Here is a 19,346-nt window from a genome sequence, read left to right on the forward strand (position 1 = left end):
TGCTGGATGCCTGCTCTGAGAAAGCAGTAGCTTCCTAGCCAAATCCTCATGCTCCTCTCTGGTTCTGGGTTTTCAAGTCAGTATCTGAGCTCATTCGCCCAGTGTTTGAATCTCTTTATTCTTTACATTCAGGTTTGCTAACTGAGCTCCCCTGGCCTTTCGTTTGGAATTGAAAAATCCTCGACAATGAGAATATTTAAAGGAAGATGAAGAGAAAAGGAAGGAGGATCTGAGAAGCTACTTGCAGATTGGTTTTATGACTCTCAGTTTGCTGTCTACCTTGCATTCAGATGGCTTGGAGTAGTGGTCAGCTCCCCCTGGCCATGACTGAAATAAGAAGTCTCATTGAAATCCTTGCTATCCCTCCATTACCAAAGCTTTCTGTTGCTGACTGTCACCATTCCTATCACAGAGGGGTATTTTGACAAACTATTTCATGCTTTCTCACATTAGAGGTGAGAATATGTCCTGAATATATTTATCAGAAATTATAGTCAAGATTTATTGATTTTCCACAGAATTTTGTTCCTTTTTAACTGGTAGGTTTTCCCCTGAAAGAGTTTTTCCCTAGAAGATCCTCTGGAATAAACACACTGCAAACATGCGACCAAATTTTAGACACCAAAATCTCCTGAAGACATCTTTCAGTACATAGTTCTCAAAAAGCAAAAGGATTTAAGATAAATTCTGAGTAATTATCACAATGTATAATATTCTTTTAACCTGTGATAGAAAGAAGTTGAACCAGTTTTACTGAGTGATATTAGGCAGTTACAATTGGTTCAATTTGAGGAGAGTAACAGGAGTTATTACTTAGAAATCTAAATCTACAATTTCAAGGTTAACCCCAGGCTGCTCAAGGATCTTACAAGTCAATAGACATGGTGGGGGAATGGAAAAAAAGACTTTTTTCTCTTGCTATTTTGGAAATATAGATATCAAGGATGGTGATGAGGATGGTGTTAAACAGGAAAGAAGTGGCCCTCCTCTGTACTACTGAGTACAATCAAGAAAATGAGCATTGTTGGATGAGTTGACACAACAGACCCTGGAGCCAGATCAACCCAGATCTGAATTCTACTCCTGCTACTTCCCAGCTGCATAACAATGACAGGGCTGCTTCATCTTTCTCTGACTGAGTTTCCTCCTCTGTAGAAGAGAATTAATGAGAGACTAATTTTCCTGTCATAGTTGAGATCATGAAATGAATTAATTTGTTGGAGAACCTAGTGTCCGACAGAGGTACACTCCACTTGGATACATAATTTATCTTCATCATATTAATGAAACATGTATCTGAAAGAATATGGTAGGCAAAGACCTATTCAAATGGGGAAGGAGAGTACCCACTTAAAACCCTAATTTTTCTCCCCACTCGTTACTAGTCTCCTAATCATGTCTCTGCTCTTCATTTATTGTTTCTGGTTCATCTTCCAACAGGCTACAGCCCTTTCAGAATCAGATTTGTCACTGAAAAACCATAAGCCGTGCATCCCTCCCCACCAAACCACATCACTAAGGGGGGATTAAAAACGTTCCAGGCTGGTCTCAACTGACCTCGTGCTTGCCCTTCCTCTCCTGGCTCTCTCCTCCATTCACCCTTGGCTCTGTCCATCACCCCGAGCTGATGATCCTCTTTGACAACGTGTGCCATTCATGAGGGTCTGTAGTTCACCATAACTTCTGTTCCTTTCACTTTAAATTCCCTTCTCCTGGAGTCATGTGTGAAACATAAGCACTCTTAGAAGTGATAACAAAATTAGATAGCAAAGACGATGTCTGCTGTTCTTTAAGAGTCTGCATGGAGACACATGAGAAGCATCGCACAGAATCTCCTGATTTAATTCTAGAGTTTGTCTCCTAACTACTGTGCTCACTGCACTGGGTGTTGAGAGGGTCCTTGGATTAATTCCAGTTCCATCACCACTCACTCAACGGTGTCTTCCCTTCCAAGCCTCTTCTCCTCTTCCCAAACCCCCAGGTGATAGTCAGATCTGCTCAAGAATTCCTCCTGAGCATTTCTCAAATGGTTCCTCTCTTCCCCAATGTCTTGAGCTTCCAGCCCTAACAAACCCCAATTCACATCAAGACACAACAGTTGTGAACTAGAGAGAGAGTAATTGCTCAGAAGTGTCACCCAGATGCATTTCACATTACTAACTCTAAGTGATTGAAAGAAACAGACTTTAGCTTCTGATTTCCCTGCTCACATCCCGAGTGCGTCCCTTAACTCAGGATTCACAACCTTGCTCTCAGAGGTGCCACCCTGGGAAACTCTGTTTACCTTTTTCTGCCCCACTGTCCTTGTGCTTTGCATTCTGTGAACTTCTCTTTGTGTCCCTGGAGGAGGAGACCAAGGTCTAGCTGAATTGCCATGTCCTGAGGAATATTTCGGGGACCAGGGGAGAAGGATATGTGCTGGTGTGGGCAGGAAGGGGAGACAGTGGGAAGGAGAAGTTGACCTTGAACTGGGCATTGGGAGTTGACCCATCCTTTCTTCCGCTCCCCCTTTCTCTACAGTGAGCATAGTAATTGCTCAGGAAGCACTGTTCTTCAGAGAACCAAAAGGGGGATTTTGTCCCTTCTGGTTACTTGACGTTCCTACTTATTTTTAAAGAATTTTTACTAGTTAATATGGACTTTTAGGCAGTCAAAGTCATGAATTAGAGCAATTTGACACATAAAGAGAAGACATTACTTCTGAACACTGCTGTATTGGGGACCAAACCTTTAACATAAGAGCCTTTGGGGGACATTCCTGATCCAACCAAGACACCACAATACCATTCTCTCCTCCCATTTTAACTGAAATCTACATTTATCACGACTTGAATTCCTGGCATAGTCAATGGATGGTAGATGTGAAATTTCTTTCAGATCCCTGCTCTAAGATTGGCAGTACCATTTTCAATAGCTTTATAATATTTGTAAAGTCTAATAATAAGGTCATTTTCTTAGGGATATTTTAATAGCTAATGAGTAGTGGATAGAGGAGAACAAGGCCAATCACATATTAATAACAATAACCTTGTAGTTGTTGGTTATCTTTCATCATGCTAGTTACCCTAGTTTTACCATCTACACTAATTAAAACAAACCTGGAGATAATGATTATTTTACAAATGATGTAACTGGGGTTCATTGTTGGTGACAGTACTACTCAAGTCACTTTATAGTTGTAGATTCACATTGGATTTGTAGAAATGTTTTACTCTGAGTTCCAGCTCTTGGCCAAAATTAGGTCTTTTGTTACCTAAAATGGTTTAAAATTGTTCACCACATCCCCAAGTGTACCAACATGCAACATATATTCAAACAAGATCTAGAATATAAATAAAAATATATATTTTTAAATGTAGTTAACTATTGTCAGTATTGACTAGCATGTGAATGGATAGCATTGCAAAGAAAGAGGAATGAGTCCCACACTTCAATGTCATCTTGTAGAATTTAAGCTTGATATTCAGCACATTTTTATAATTGTTTCACCTTTAAATACATAAAATATTAATAAAGTGGCAATATTAAGTGATATAGAAGTGAAAACTTTTGGCTCTAGATTAATGGACATTTCTGACTATACATGATTACAGCACCACACTTTAGTTTATAAAACTTTCTGTGCCTACTCCTATTCTGGATTATGTATCTTCTGTCATTTTCCAGAAAAGTATGTGGAGGTTCAACTGAAGTGATTTTCCCATGGTTGAATGGCTATTAATAAAGGGTATTTTGGGATATTTTGCAATCTTCTAACTTCACAGTCTATATTTAGCACATTAAACTATGAAGGAAGTAGGATTAGGAATTGATCTGTATGCACTTTAATTTTTAATAATCTTGTAAGAATCTTTTTTAATGAGAAATTTGAAAGGCTCTGACAGTTCTGGAAATATTTCAACTTCATTAAGAATAAGGACATTATGTTCTGAAATTTTCCCTTGTGGATTCTCTTACATATACTGAGCCAAGTCCTACTTGATTCTAAGACAAACCAATCTGAAGTGTTTACCAAACCATTCATTTGCTTACATATGAATAGCAAATTTCTAGTTAAATTTCTCTAAATTATCATGCCGATTGTTTTACCCCAAAACAGGGATTTTGGTTCTTCTGAGGGTCAGAAGATTCCTGAGCAGCTTGTGGGAACACAGTCAGTCCCAGGGCACTTCTCCTGGAATTTCAGAGTGGAAGCAGCCCGTAACTGTTGGGATTGGTGTTCTAAATAGAATAGGGTCATGATGTGGGATGCCATTGCTTAAGCCCTGTGCTATTTGGTCTTCATCGTGGAAGTTTGAAATCTTATCATCTCTACCTATTCACCCAGCCTTTTCTTCTCTATCCCCTGCAGCAACCAACTTTGCAGATGGTTCTCCGTAGAGGTGTTCCAGTGAGAGTTGGAGGGTGGTTGTGAGTTAGTCATGCCCTGGCAGATGTGTGGGGGAACAGTTCAAGAAATGAAAATGTAAAAAATATGCATATCAAATGCATATTAATAGAATATTAAGAATTTTCTTATTATTAACATAATGAATGCCACTCATAATAGATATATAGCACATATCTATTGGAATATTAATGGTGTTAAATATAATATCTAATAAATAAAAATATTGCCATTACGTAATGTTATAATAATCAATATTAATTTTCTTTGATTAATTCATGGTAATAAATCAATATTAATATCAATATCAATAAATAAAATATTTTTACTTATAAAATAAAATACTGCCATAATATCAATAAATAAAATATATATGGTTACATTATTTTGCCAGAGAGCAGTAAAATAAGGAATATTTTCCTACTTATTTTATGAAGCCAACATAAACTCAATACAAAAATAGGGTAAGAACACATCCAGGAAAGGTAAATGATAGTTCAATAGTTTCACTAACATTCCACAATCCTAAACCAATATTGGCAAATCAAGCCCAGGGATATATTAATAATCTACATCTCAAAGTCAAGTGGAATTCATACTGGAATATGAAGTTGAATTAACTTTTAAAAATCCATATGATTTACCACAATACAATAAAGAATAAAAACCTATATAATTGTGAAAACACATGCAGTCAATTATTTGATACCATTCAACTCCTACTTCTGTTGAATTCTCAGTAAATTAGCAATAAGAGAGTATAGTCTTATCTGATGAAAGGTATTGCCCTCAAAAGGAAAAACAAAAATAAAATAATTAAGCTAATGCTGTATTTATTGATGCAATAACCTTTGCTTCTTTCTCATATTGATAAAAAAGGAAAAGGATGTGCTTTATCTTCAATTTCATTTGACAATGTGCTACCAGTTATAGCTAGGGCAAACAGGCAAGAACAGAAGTTTAAAATTTGTAATTAAGAAATTTATTATTCACAGCTGAAATTATTATGTATTTTGAAAATCCAAAATCACTATAACATAATTAATGGGTAAATTCACCAACCTCATTACATAAGAAGTCAAGGTAAAAATCTATTTTGTTTTAAAATATAAATTAAATTTAAAAATAAAATACAGCAGTGCTTTTTTGCAATAGAACATCAAAACAGCAACCTAGGGATTAATCTAGTGAAAGATGAAAACTGAACACTATTACTCAGGAAATTAAGAGAAATGTAAAAATGTGACATAAACATAGTCTTTGTGAAATGTAGACACATGTTATTTTAGAAATCTTCTCTCCAAAAAAATCTATAGGTTCAATGAAATCCTGTTTAAAATAGTGCCGGTTGTTCTCTGCAGAAACTGAAGATTCTATTCCATTTCAGTAATGTATCCAGAAATTCTAGGGAGTAGAATAAACACAATAATACTGAAAAAGTATGTTTGGATAAATTTCATTACTAAATATGAAACAGTTAGGAAGCTAAAAACTTAAGGTGAGATTGGTATAAGGACAAATATTGTAACAAAAAATGCAACAAATGGAAATAACAGCTCCAACAAGAGACGGTTTTATATAAATTCAGCAGCCTGGTGGCCAGTTGAATATCCATAGTGGAAAAGAATCAATTTTGGCCCTATCATGTCATGTGTTTTATCAGCTGCTTTGCTGTGACTCAAGGATCTGACCAGAACAACTGTAGAAGAGGAAAAATTGATTTGAGGCTCACGGTTTAAGAGGTCTTAGTCCAGAGAAGGCGGGCTCCATTCCTTAAGGCTTGAGGTGAGGCCAACATCATGTGGAGTGTGTGGCAAAGGGACCCAGCTCCCATGGTGATCTGAAAGCAGAGAGAGTCTCCACTCACCAGATACAAATATATACCCCAAAGCTACATCCCCAAGTCCCTCCTCCTCCAGCCACACCCCACCACTTCAGTTACCACTCAGTTAATCCCTATCAGGGGATTAAATCACTGATTAGGTTAAGACTTTCTCAACCCAATCATTTCTACTCTGAATCTTGCATTGTCTTACGTTTGAGGTTTTGGGAGACACCTCACACTCAAACCATAACATCATAACAAACTTTGATGTGAAAGAAGCTACAGATTTGAACATAAAAGGTTAAAACATAATGTTTCTAGAAGAAAATATAAGTATCTTCATAACCTAGGCATAAGAAATTTTTTTTAGCAGAACACAAAAAGAACTAGTCATAAACTCAATATCTTTATAAAATTAGTGCATTTGTTTATAAAGAGTATAAATAGTCAGAGTATAGGTAGTCAGTCACAGAATGAAGGATATATATTCAATTTACATATCTGACAAATAGGTTTAAGTATATATAAATATACATATATGTGTGTATGTATACACAAGTATGCACATACAAAAATGGATGCAAATGAATGAGAAGACATTTTTTTTTTTTGGAGCAGGGATTGACCCCAGGGGTATTCAACCACTGTGTCATATACCAAGCCCTTCCCTATTCTATTTAGACAGATAGTATCACTAAGTTGCTTAGGGCCTTGCTAAGTTGAGGCAGGCTTTGAACTCATGATCCTCCTGCCTCAGTCTCCTGAGCCACTGGGATAACCGGCATGCACCACCTCGCTAGGCTGACAAAAAATTTTTAAATGAGCAAATTTCTTAAAGAGCACTTCAAAAGAGAATACCCAGTGATTATGTGAATATTCTATTGCCTTGGTATGTTATGTTTTATGTATAAAACCTTAAAACATACAAAAAGAAAACTTTTAAAATAATAATGGGCAATAAACTGGAAAAGCTACTCATCAAAGGTAATTTCCAAATGACTAACACACATGTAAAAGCATACTCAATATCATTAGTCATCAGGGGAAAAAAAGAATTAAAACCACAATAAGATGTCCACTAGCATATCCATCATTTAAATATCTGGAAATAATAAGCTTTGCTGAGAACACACAGCAAATAGGATTTTCACATACTGTGGATGGAGGAAAAGCAGCTGGGTCCACTTTCAAAAACTCTCTGCTGTGTTCTAAAGCTAAACTAAATCAACCTAAGCTCAGCAATTCCACTTTAGGAAATATGACCTCAGATCCTCAGAAGCACGTGTGCGTGCACACACACACACAAATATACATATACATACACACATATACACACCCACTAGACACACATACACACATACACAAATATACACACATACACACATAGACACACACACATGCACATATACACTCACACATACACAAATATATATACACATACACACACTTACCCACATAGACACACATACACACATACAAAAATATACACACATACACATATAGACATACACACATGCACACATACACACACATACACAGATACATAAACAAATATAAACACACATTCACACATACACACATATACACACATCCACACATAGACACACACACATACACAAATATACACATACACACACAAACACACACACATACCCCACTGCTGAGAGCAATAGAAACAGCATAAATGTCCATCATCTGTAGAAGGGATAAATGGCATTTTGTCACAAAAGAGATGCACAGCTATTAAATACTCTAGATTACATCTACATGAGGTGATATGGGTAGGTCTGGGGCTCACCACCGTGTAAAACAGCCCTCACAAAGGAATCAATGCCGAATGATTATAAAGTTCAAAACTAAAGAAAACAAACCCAAGGTAATAAAGCAAAGCTCGTGGGTGAATTTGAGGATGTATTGCCTGGAAAGCCTGTGGATGCTGGTCAGGGTGATGGAAGTGCCTTGCGATTTGATTTTCGGGCTGTTGCGAGGATGTATGGGGTATTTAAACTTGATTGAACCATTCACCTACAGTTTTGACTCTTTGCTGAGGGCTGGGAGAAAACAGCGTCTTTCAAAAGGAAAGAGTCGTTTGATTTAAAATTCTGCCTATATTAAAAACACGACAAAGAAAAGTCCTTTGGACTCAACTGGAAGAGTTCAATTCTGAATTTAAGGAGAAAGATGTGATAAAAACATTCGATTTCATATGAAGATTAGTCTGTGGATTAGAAAGGATGACAGGATTTGGCCCCCAAAGATTAATACACAAGGACAGCAAGATTATTTGAATTTATCATTTGAAGAAAATTAATACCGAAGATAATTAAGAATTAAGATCCCATGGAGACATGGGGAATTACAGAGTGAAATTACAAAGTGTTCTGTGTGGATTATGGAGAAGATAAATTTGTGTTAGGAGAAGGATTCTTGTGGAAGGAAGAGCCATCATTTTAAGAAGTCTCATAAAATTGTTCCACATGGGCTTAGAGGAGATCATGAAATAAGATGCTAAACTAATCTGAAAATTCTTCTGCATAGTGAGGCAACCACTGAAGGTTTTTTTTTTGGAGGGGGGGGGTGACAGATAAACTCAAGAAAGCCCTGGAGGGAAGCCAGGGATTTGTGGGGAAGGAAGGGGGTACAGAGGGATATTTAGGGGGTGGTGAGGATGTTCTATAGATAAATATAGATGTTCATCTGAGTCTTTTCCAGAGGCAGGGGCTTTACAGACTCACAGATGGGAGGCTCCTCCTAACAGAACCAGGAATGCAGAGCGGCTCCTCATTCCTTGGCTTGTTAAGATGGCTTCCCAAACAGCAGCCATTCTCTCCCAGTGCACACGAGCTTACATACTTGACGGCAGTTTCTAAGGACTCATTCTGTGCCTATTCCAGGTCCAAGCAGAGCAGTGAGAGTCAGTCCTCTGCTGAGCAATGTACCACTCAGTGAGGGAAGGACATATTCATAGGAATCACAAAGCCACTTGGGAAGGGCTTTGCGGAAAGGTACCAGCAGTTGCACTAAAAAACTCTGCTTTGGGGGGCTGGGGATGTGGCTCAAGCTGTAGCAAGCTCGCCTGGCATTCGCGGGGCGCTGTGTTCGATCCTCAGCACCACATAAAAATAAAATAAAGATGTTGTGTCCACCGAAAACTAAAAAAAAAAAAAAAAAATTAAAAATTCTCTCTCTTTCTTTAAAAAAAAAATTCTGGGGGGGGATGAGTCAAATTCTAGATGTCACATAAGAGCTCCTGGAAGAGCTTTCACATGAGCTACAAGATAGAAGATATGCTGGAATAGACAGCATGGAATTGAGGACATTGTTGGGAAATGTTTCAATCAGTGGGAATGTTATGTGAGGCATTCCTCTCCACTTTGCCAAAGTGGAAACACACCTGACAAGTCACAATCCGGGAGCTGTAGAGTGCTAAGTGGCAGAGCACCCTGTAGCCTGGTAAGAGGGACTTTAGGAGAAAAAGGACTCATAAACACTCGCAAGTTGAAAATGGGCCTGTTCTTCCGGGGGGTGCGCTAAATTAGAGAGAACAGTAGAAAGGGCAGACTCCCAGGTTTTCCAAGTCCACAGACTGCTGACTTGTTTGGATTATTTCAGGCCAAGATCATAAATGGCAATTCTGGCAATCATTCTAAATGTGAAACATCAAATAATCTAGGTGTTTATTCTCATACTTGGAGGAGACTGAATAGGGGTAATGGGGCCTCAAATTGAAATAACTGAATGTTAAAGTATAAGCCACTTTCCACTTACAAGTGGGTTGAATGTCATACGTATCACATATTTCTAAGAAAGGCTTGGGTGTTTGCTGATCTGTCTAGAAATTTTGAAATTCTGTACAAGCCCAGTAATATAACTCTTCAAGGACTTCAATACCCATAAGCATTAATGATCCCATAAATCTACCTGGACTTCTTAGTCCAGGAAAAAAAGAATAGACTGTATTTATAGGTCTGGGTTTGGAGGCACACTTCCATTTAGCCTGGCTCCCCTGGACACTTTGCCAACTTCTACATGTCTTCATTTATTAAGTGGTAAATGACTCATAATCATACATTAAGACTTAATATGAGAGTATGTGAGTTACCACCATGTTCCTGACCCTGCCAATGTGTCAATATCACATTATTAATATATTAATTATAGTGGCTCCATCTTACCAAATTAAAACATCTTGTCTCATTGTTCCAGGTGGAGATCACCTAAAAAAAACCTTAAATAAATATAGCATGTAGTATATAACATAGTTATATAATATAATAATATTACTGTATTACACTTATAATATTAATTGTTATAGCAATATATACAAGGTCTATTATTTCTAACCCATTTGAATTAACCTGTGACAATTACATTGAATAGTTTGCAGAGTTGAAAACTTGGGACTCAATAGGTTAATAGAAATTTTGATATTTTTCTTAGGTCTGAATGCTCTGAATATTCCTGAGTGTCCCTAGGATCGTACTTGTCTATTCATCAGAAATTCTAATTTCTTCTTTGCTGCCATCTTTCTAAAGTTCAGAGACTGTGAAAACCCTCGAGACAGCCATGATACTGATGTTACTGAGCTACTCACCTGCACAAGTGCTCTGCTATGACCCTGCGGGTATACTTAAGTCCTGCAGTTTTTCAAGCTGTAGGAATTTTACCACAGATACACTGGCAAGTCCATGATTTTAGATTTTTTTTAATGTTTCAGAACTTTTATTCGTTTATTTTTATGTGGTGCCAAGGATTGAACCCAGAGCTTCACATGTGCTAGGCCGGCACTCTGCCACTGAACTACAGCCCCAGCCCTAGTATATTTTTAACTGCAGTTATTCTCCCCTAAGTAAACATTGTTAGCATATTGTCTGCCTGTATAAATTTACCTATGTTCAACATTTTGTATTATCAGCATCATGCAATATGTGGCCCTTTTGACTACTTTACTTTTCAATTTGGACCAAGGTTGTAAAATATAATCCAGGTTGTAGCGTGTATCAATACTCCATTTTATAAATATACCACCTTTTATTGATTCATCCATCCATTGATGGATAGCTGGGTTGTTTTCACTTTTTGAGTATTATGAATATATTGTTTCTATGAGCATCATTTGTATAAGTTTTTGCATGGATATGTTTTCCCTTTCTTTAAGAATATATGTAGAAGGAAGACTCCTGGGCCGTGTGGTAACTCAGTGTTTTATTATTTAAGAAACTGCAGACAGCTCTTACATGACTGCAGCATTTTTCACTCCCACTAGCAGTATGCAAGGGTCTTGATTCAGCCACATCCTTGTCAAAACCTGCTTGATGAGAGCTTTGAAGTAGTGTGAAGCCCACAAACCACATTGTGGTTTTGAACTGATGAGGGGAACTGTCTTCGGGTGCTTATTGGCCATGGTTTATATGTTCTTTAGTGAAAGGTTTACACAGACACTTGGTTCATGGTGTCAGAGGTTTCAGTCCATAGATGGCAGACTCCATTGCTCTGGCCCAGGGTGGGCAGCATATTGTGGGACAGGGCAGGGGAACTCAGAAAGCAGAGACAGAGGGGAGAAGGGGCTTCACAAAAACCTCCTTTCCAGCACCCGGCTCCAGTGACTCACCTTCTCTGGATACATTCCACCTCCCTAAAGTTAACCACTCTCCAATCATTCCACCTCTGCATATTCCTGCAGAAACACCTCATCACCAAACCATAACAGACTCTCATCAAGTGGACAAAAGAAACATGATTTTCAGGTTTTCTCAAAATTTCATCTTGTCCTAACATTTCAGCCACTGAGCTGGTAACATTGGCACTTGACTGTAATCCCAGCAGGTTGGGAGACTGAAACAGGAAGATCACAAATTCCAAACCAGCCTCAAGCAACTTCGTGAGACCCTCAACACCATAGTGAGAAGCTTCCTAAAAAAAAAAAAAGAAAAGAAAAGAAAAAGAAAAGAAAAAGAAAGGACTGGAAATGTAACCCAGTAGGAGAGTAGCCCTGCCCTGGGTTCAATTCCCAGTGCCCCCCCAAAAAAAAGAAAAAAAAGTTGGCATAGTGTTTGGTCCCAGCGATTTCCTGGAGATCCACATATACTTCATGAAACACCACTGGCAGCAAGACAATGTCATTAGCAATAAAAGCACACTCATTTGTATAAGATCGGTCATAGCAAGATAACATAACAAATATCTCTTATTAACTAGTTGAAGCCCTCAATTCCAAAAGACCTGTACGCCAAAGTACAAGCAGTACTTGTCGTATCTGTTATGTGGAGATATTCCATAGCATTTTAGGTGTCTGCTTCCTCTGGTGGCTTATAATTTAGTATGAGAGTCTATCCACAAAGCCTAACACTGTCTAGAAACTAAGCAGTCCTACAAACAAACAAACAAAATGTATCTTTATGTCCTGTGTATGGTCAGGGAGCCCACATAATTAGTCCTGGTTCCGTCTTTAACAAATGATGTGTTCTAAACCAGGCCATCTTTCTTCTTTATAGCTCAATTCTCTTTTCTGAAGGGTAGAGTAGATTTAAGATCCTTGGTAATCTTCCAAAATAATTTTTTTTTTCAAATAGTGTAATTTTTAAATTTCTTTCTTTTTTTCTTTTTGCACATAGAACTTCTTTAGTCCTCTAAAATATAAAGTCTATTTGGTTTGAAACTGTACTATTTGTTGATTTACTGCCTTTCAGGTCTAAACGTATTCACTACCGGCTCTGTGATGATGGAGCTAGATTCTGTAAGCATTTCACTTTGCTTTTCTCCTGACATTCAGAATTCTCACAATAGCTAAATTGTGGAATCAACTTAGATGTCCTTTAATAGATGAATGGATAAAAAAATGTGGCATATATACACAATGGAATATTACTCAGCAATAAAAGAGAATAAAATCATGGCATTTGCAGGTAAATGGATGGAGTTAGAGACGATAATGCTAAGTGAAATTAGCCAATCCCCTAAAAACAAATGCCAAATGTTTATTTTGGTATAAGGAGGCTGATTCATAGTGGGATATTGAGTGTGAGCATGGGAGGAATAGATGAACTCTAGATAGGGTAGAGGGGTTGAAGGGGAAGGGAGGGGACATGGGGTTATTAATGATGGTGGAATGTGATGATCATTATTATCCAAAGTACAGATATGAGGACACAAATTGGTATGAATATACTTTGTATACAGCCAGAGATATGAAAAATTGTGCTGAATATGTGTAATAAGAATTGTAATGCATTCTGCTGTCACAGATAAATAAAAATTTTTTTAAAAAATAATTCTCAGGAGAGGGAGCTGAGGAAACTTTGCAGGGAGAGTTATCTTCCTGGTCCTGCTGTGCTTCTAATTCATTCTTTTTGCTCCTCTTGCATGGCAGCCAGTGCCGTGTCTCAGGGACAGTCATTGGCATTCGTCCCAATCATGTTCTAGCCACCCCCAGCAGATTCTCTATCAAATTTCAATATTATGTGCATGGGCACTCTAGCTATTGGCTTCCCATGGTGGGTATCCCTGTCTTCCTGACAACCAGGCTTGGGTGCAGTTCTCTGGCCTGCAGCTTCAGCATGTTTGTGACATGGAATTGTGGTCCCTGAATGCCTGGCTAATCTGTGACTCTTTGTCCACTAGCCTTGGTGCAGAAACCAGGGCCCAGCTCTGGACCAGGTCAGCCCACTGAAATTCCTCATCCTGTTGTGCTTTAAGCACAACTTCTTCAGAAAAGTCTAAACCCCAGCCTCCCACTTCCATGTTTATTTTTTCCTTGGGTTCTCTTCCTTAGACGTAATGTTTTCTCTTTACCTTGTAAAGATAACCCTGTTGTTGGATGATATTGCTTTTATTTGCCCTTTAAAATTTTTTTCCTATTTGTTCTTTTTAGTTATACATGAAAGTAGGATGTATTTTGACATAGCATACATACATGGAGTATAAATTCCCATTTTTGTGGTTGTGCATGATGTGGAGTTACACTGACCGTGTACTCATATGTGAACATAGTTATGTCCAGTTCATTCTACTGCCTTTCCAATTCCCACTACATTCCTCCCACTCTGCCCTACTAGTATTACTGGCATATACCACCATGCCTGGCTTAGACAATGATTCTTAATATTAAGCATTTTCTTTTCAACTTAGAACTTATATATATTCTCCATCTAAACCCTATCAAATGCAAAGCTTACATGAATAGAAGAGCTGGAGATTTCACTATTTGGTAACCCCATTAACTTCTGGGAAGAATATAAGGGGATGATAGTAACAGAGAAGCATATTTGGAAATCACTGGAACGAGTAAACTTTAAATCCTTCTTCTCTGATTTTGCCAGGTCCAAAATGACAGAAGGAAACTTGAGCTGACAATGGCTTCCATAGTCAGGGAATGGAAGGAGCAGTGAGGTCCTTGCCGATTGTGTCCTAGAGCAAAACGTCCACTCAACTTAGAGTGGGACCTGGGCTAAAAACCTGGATTTCTCATTGAAAGGTGACTTTGTTAAGATTGTTACATGTCCTAAATTCTAATGTTTCTAAGAGAACCTTTTTTAAGTAAAAACGAATTTTGTATAATTTATTTGAATTTCATATTAAGCCTTTATGATTTTTAATAACTATCTCTGATTCTCATTTTCACCAGAAGAGGCCACTATGGCCCAACTTAATGTATTTGTTACAGCCGTGAATCATTCTATTTGGTTTCGAAAATTGCTGTACCCTTTAAATACAGTAATCGGAAATATGTTTTTCTTTTCCTTTTATTCTTTTGAAAAGCAGACACCTCTTCCAACAGAGAATGGACACACTTCACTCCCATTCTGGAAGAAGCCAGGCTCCAATTCTGTTTCCACCATGGAGACAAACTCTGACCTTGGCAAGTACCTTATGCCTGCTCACTTTTAAAAAGAGACTGACAGTATCCAGCTCCTTTACTTTTGAACATTAATTAAGGGCTGGGGATGTGGCTCTGTGGTAGAGTGCATATTTAGCATGCGCAAGACCCTGTGTTTAATATACCTAGCACAAAGATAAATAAATAAATAAATTAGATGAGCTGTTGTTTTCAAAGTACTTAAAAGAGTACCCATATCAAAGAAGCAGCAGTACTGGCTTCCATCCAGTTATTTCTTATGTAAACCCACCCTTGTCAGCAAACAACTTGACAAGAATCCTAAAATGGTTTAAGAGCATTTACCTAAAAAGGTAAAGATGAATGGAAAGCTAATTTCAAGGATGTTTACAAGGTCAATATAGAATGTTGTGAATAGTGCCTGCTAAATAAAAATTCATTTTTATCTATAAATATATTCCATGTTACATTAGTTACTATAATTCTTTCCATTTTATTTTTATTAATCTGTTTAATTCGATCTTGTTTATCATTTGCTTAGCTACTCTTTAAATGAGATTTGTAGATTTTTTTTCATTTGTGTGGTCTGGGTTTTAATATTTGTTTTTTGTTTTTTAATATTCTTTCTGCATGGAGTATTTCTATAAGTAAGTTTTATTGTACAGGCTTAGTAGTAACAAATTCTTTATTATCTGCTTATCTTGGAAGGCTTTTATTTCATCTTCAATTTTGAATAATAACTTTGCTTGATACAGTAATCTTTGTTGACAGCTATTTTCTTTCAGCATTTGAAGCTCATCATTCCAAGTCCTCTTGCCTTTTAGTTTTTGTGATGAGAAATCATTAGTGATTGTGATTGGTTGTCTCTATATGTGACGTGATGTTTTTCTCTTGAGACCTTTAAAATTCTAACCTGGTTCTGTATGTTAGGCATTTTAATTATTTATGTGTTATGGAAAGATTCTTTTTGACCATATTTGGGGTCCTGAATACCTCCTGTTTGTGGATGTCTCATTCTGAAAATTTTCTGTTTTTATTTCCCTGAAGAAGTTACCCATTCCAGTAGCCTGCATCTCACAACCCTTCTCAATTGAAATGATTCTTAAATTCTATGTCTTAATGTTGTCCCAGAATTATTCTACATTCTTATCATAGTTACATATGTTATTCTCTTTAATGCTATCTGAACATTCAAGATCAGCTACTTTGTCTTCCAGTTCTGAGATTTTATCTTTGCTGTTGTCTTCTGTACCTGAGAGACTTTCAATCAAACATTTTATTTGATTGTGTTTCATATTCAAGATTTCTGTTTGGTTCTTTTTCAATATTTATATCTCCTCATTGAATTTTTCATTCATATCCTGTTATGACTTCCTTAATTCCTTCAGTTGTTTTTTCTTTTCTCTTGAATTCATTGTTCATTTTTACAGCAATTATTTTTAATTCTTTATCGGACATGTCGTCCACTTCAATATTTTTGGGACCACATGCTATTGAATAATGAACTTTAGGAGACATCATGTTACATTGTTTTTTTACATTACAGTGTGGTTTTATGCATCTATTGGGGTGGATTTCTCTTCCACATTTATATGTGGGCCCCTTTAGGGCACAGCTATTATTTGCCCTAGTGTCCTAGAGTGATCTAGATGGAGACCTCCTCATGGGTATGGTATTGCTATTGTTTAGACATTAGGCATCTCCCAACAGTTCATGTGTTAGACAATGTAAGAAAGTTTAGAGGTGAAATATTTGTGTTATAAGAGACTAAACTTAATAAGTATATTAATCCACGGATAGGGATTAACTGGATGGTAATGTTAGGTAGACAGCATGTGGCTGGAGATGGTGGGTCATTGGGGGTGTGTCTTTGGGGTTCATATTTTGTCTTTGTTGACAGAGCTGTCTCTGTTTCTTGGAGTCGTGCCTTCAGCTGATTTCTTCTGCCCCACCATTTTGCAAGGATGTTCTGCTTCACCTGAGGAATGGAGTCAGCCATCTCTGGATTGAGACCCTATAAACTTTTCCTCCTCTAATTGGCCTTATCAGGTATTCTGGTTGTAACAGCAAAAAAATCTTATAAAATGGATATTCACAGCCTCTATGTTAATTCCTTCTGTTTTTTTCTAAAGCAATGATGTCCATGGGTGGGACCTGTGGGCTCAACCTTAGCCCTTTATACTCAGGACTTGGCTATCAATATTTTTTCTCTTCTCTTCTTTGTATTAAAGTATAGCCGAAAATTGAATGTCATTAATTTGTGTGTGGAGCATGGTACACTGTCTTGTAGCTGAGTTATTTCACTTTTTTAATGTGTGTGTGTGGTTCTGGGGTTTAAAACTAGGACCTGGTGCATGCGAGGCAAGCACTCCACCAGCCGAGCTCTATCGCCAGCAGCAGAGTCTCCACTCTGTGAACTGGTCATGTCCCTGTAGGTTCCCAGCACCTTTCAGAAGAAGGGAAAACAAACAATAGCAACAAGCGATGCAAACAACATACAGAAGTCAAACAAACACCTGGAGCCTACAGTAACCTCAACAATGTTAATTGCCACAAAGCCCAGAAATGGTGGGGTCTGAGATTACCCTACAAACAAACAAACAAACCAGTAAATAGCTGTAAAGTATATCTGACATTAAAGCAAAGAACAGGTGTCCCCTGTGTTATCTTCAGCAGAATTAATTGCAATAGCATGAATGTGGGGACAGGGGTTACATAAACCAGTTAGTTTTAAAAGATGGTATAAATACAGTAAATTAAGAGAAAATAAAATGTGATAAGAAGGTATAAATGCAGAAGAGGTGCAACAGTTGATGGTTACAATGAAAGAGGAGAAAATAGAGGGAGAAGAGTAAAGGGAGAGAAGAGAGGAGAACAGTAGATGTGGCTGTTAGCAGGAGAAGGAAAGAGAAAGAAAACGAGAGAAACAAATGAAATCAATGCAAAACAAAATCAAAATATATAAATCAAAAACCTTATCTCTCAAAAGATAAGGAAAACTAACTACCCCCAAAATATGCTAAAACAGAAAAAATAAACAAATTTAATGCTTAATGAAATAAGCCAATCCTAAAGAACCAAAGGCCAAATGTTTCCTCTGGTATGTGAATACGAATTTATAATAAGGTGGTGTTGGGGGGAGAATCGAGCTACTTTGGATTAGACAGAGGGCAGTGAAGGGAGGAGAGGGCATATGGGGGTTGGAATGACAGTAGAATGATTCAGACATTATTGCCCTATGTGCATATATGATTACATGACCTGTGTAACTTTAAATCATGAACAACCAGAAGAATAAGGAGTTGACTCTATTTATGTATGATGTGAATTAGAACAAATAAAAAATTTATAAAGAAAAAAAGAAATATATATGTACATATGTTCATGAGCCAATCAGCACAGCAAACACACACACACACACACACAGAGACATGCACATGAAAGAAAAGATAAAGAAAAAAAAAAGATTCTTAATGAAAAATGAAGAAATTATTTCCACTGAGGTGGTCAAATTAGCCGAAGACAATAGAGAGTGTCTTTATGTCTGAACAACCTTCTTCCATTTTTTCGTGAGCTCTGTACTGAGAGCAAGAGCCAGGGCTGGGGGTTGTTGACCCTTTCCTCTTTGTTGTGCTGTTCACCAAGCTGCCAGAGGGAGTGGCCTAAGACTGAAGCTGGTTCAGACATTTCTCAGCTTCTCTTCTAATTGGTGTGAGGTCGGATGGGCAGTACTGTTGGCACCCACCTGATTGACGCACTCCCAGGGTGGGGCAGCTGCAGAGTTCTACAGCTGGAGTTCCCGTGAGTGGAACTTATGTCTAATCAGTCCCCATGGGCTTTGGTGGGTGGTGTGTACTCTGGAGAGGTCAGATCAACACACTCAAAGTGAAACCAGAGTTTTGAGATGAAACTGGATGCAATGGAGCTGCTGGCAGGTGAGACTGGAATTTCTCCAATTCTGCTGGCAGGTGGGGTCTGTGTAAGGTTCCAGGCCTCTGCACGGCGAAGTGTTGCAGCTTTTGACGGTGGGCCATGCCCTCCAGTGTTGCAGCAGGCCCCAGCAGCTCACCACCAATTTCTTCTTGTTTCTGGGTTCTCATCTTGTGAATTGGAAGAATAAAATCCCCAGACCAGGATGAATGAGTGTAAGAGTAGGATTTATTAAAGATCAGAAATAGAGCTCTTGCATTGCAAGGGAGGACCCGATAGCAGGTTTCTCTGCCTGACTGTGCTAGTCTAGGCTTATATATAGCACTTGGTTCACTGCTATTGGTCCAAACTTATGCTAATTAGGGTTTGGA

The sequence above is a fragment of the Urocitellus parryii genome, chromosome 12 (assembly GCF_045843805.1).
Source record: "Urocitellus parryii isolate mUroPar1 chromosome 12, mUroPar1.hap1, whole genome shotgun sequence".
Classification (NCBI taxonomy): domain Eukaryota; kingdom Metazoa; phylum Chordata; class Mammalia; order Rodentia; family Sciuridae; genus Urocitellus; species Urocitellus parryii.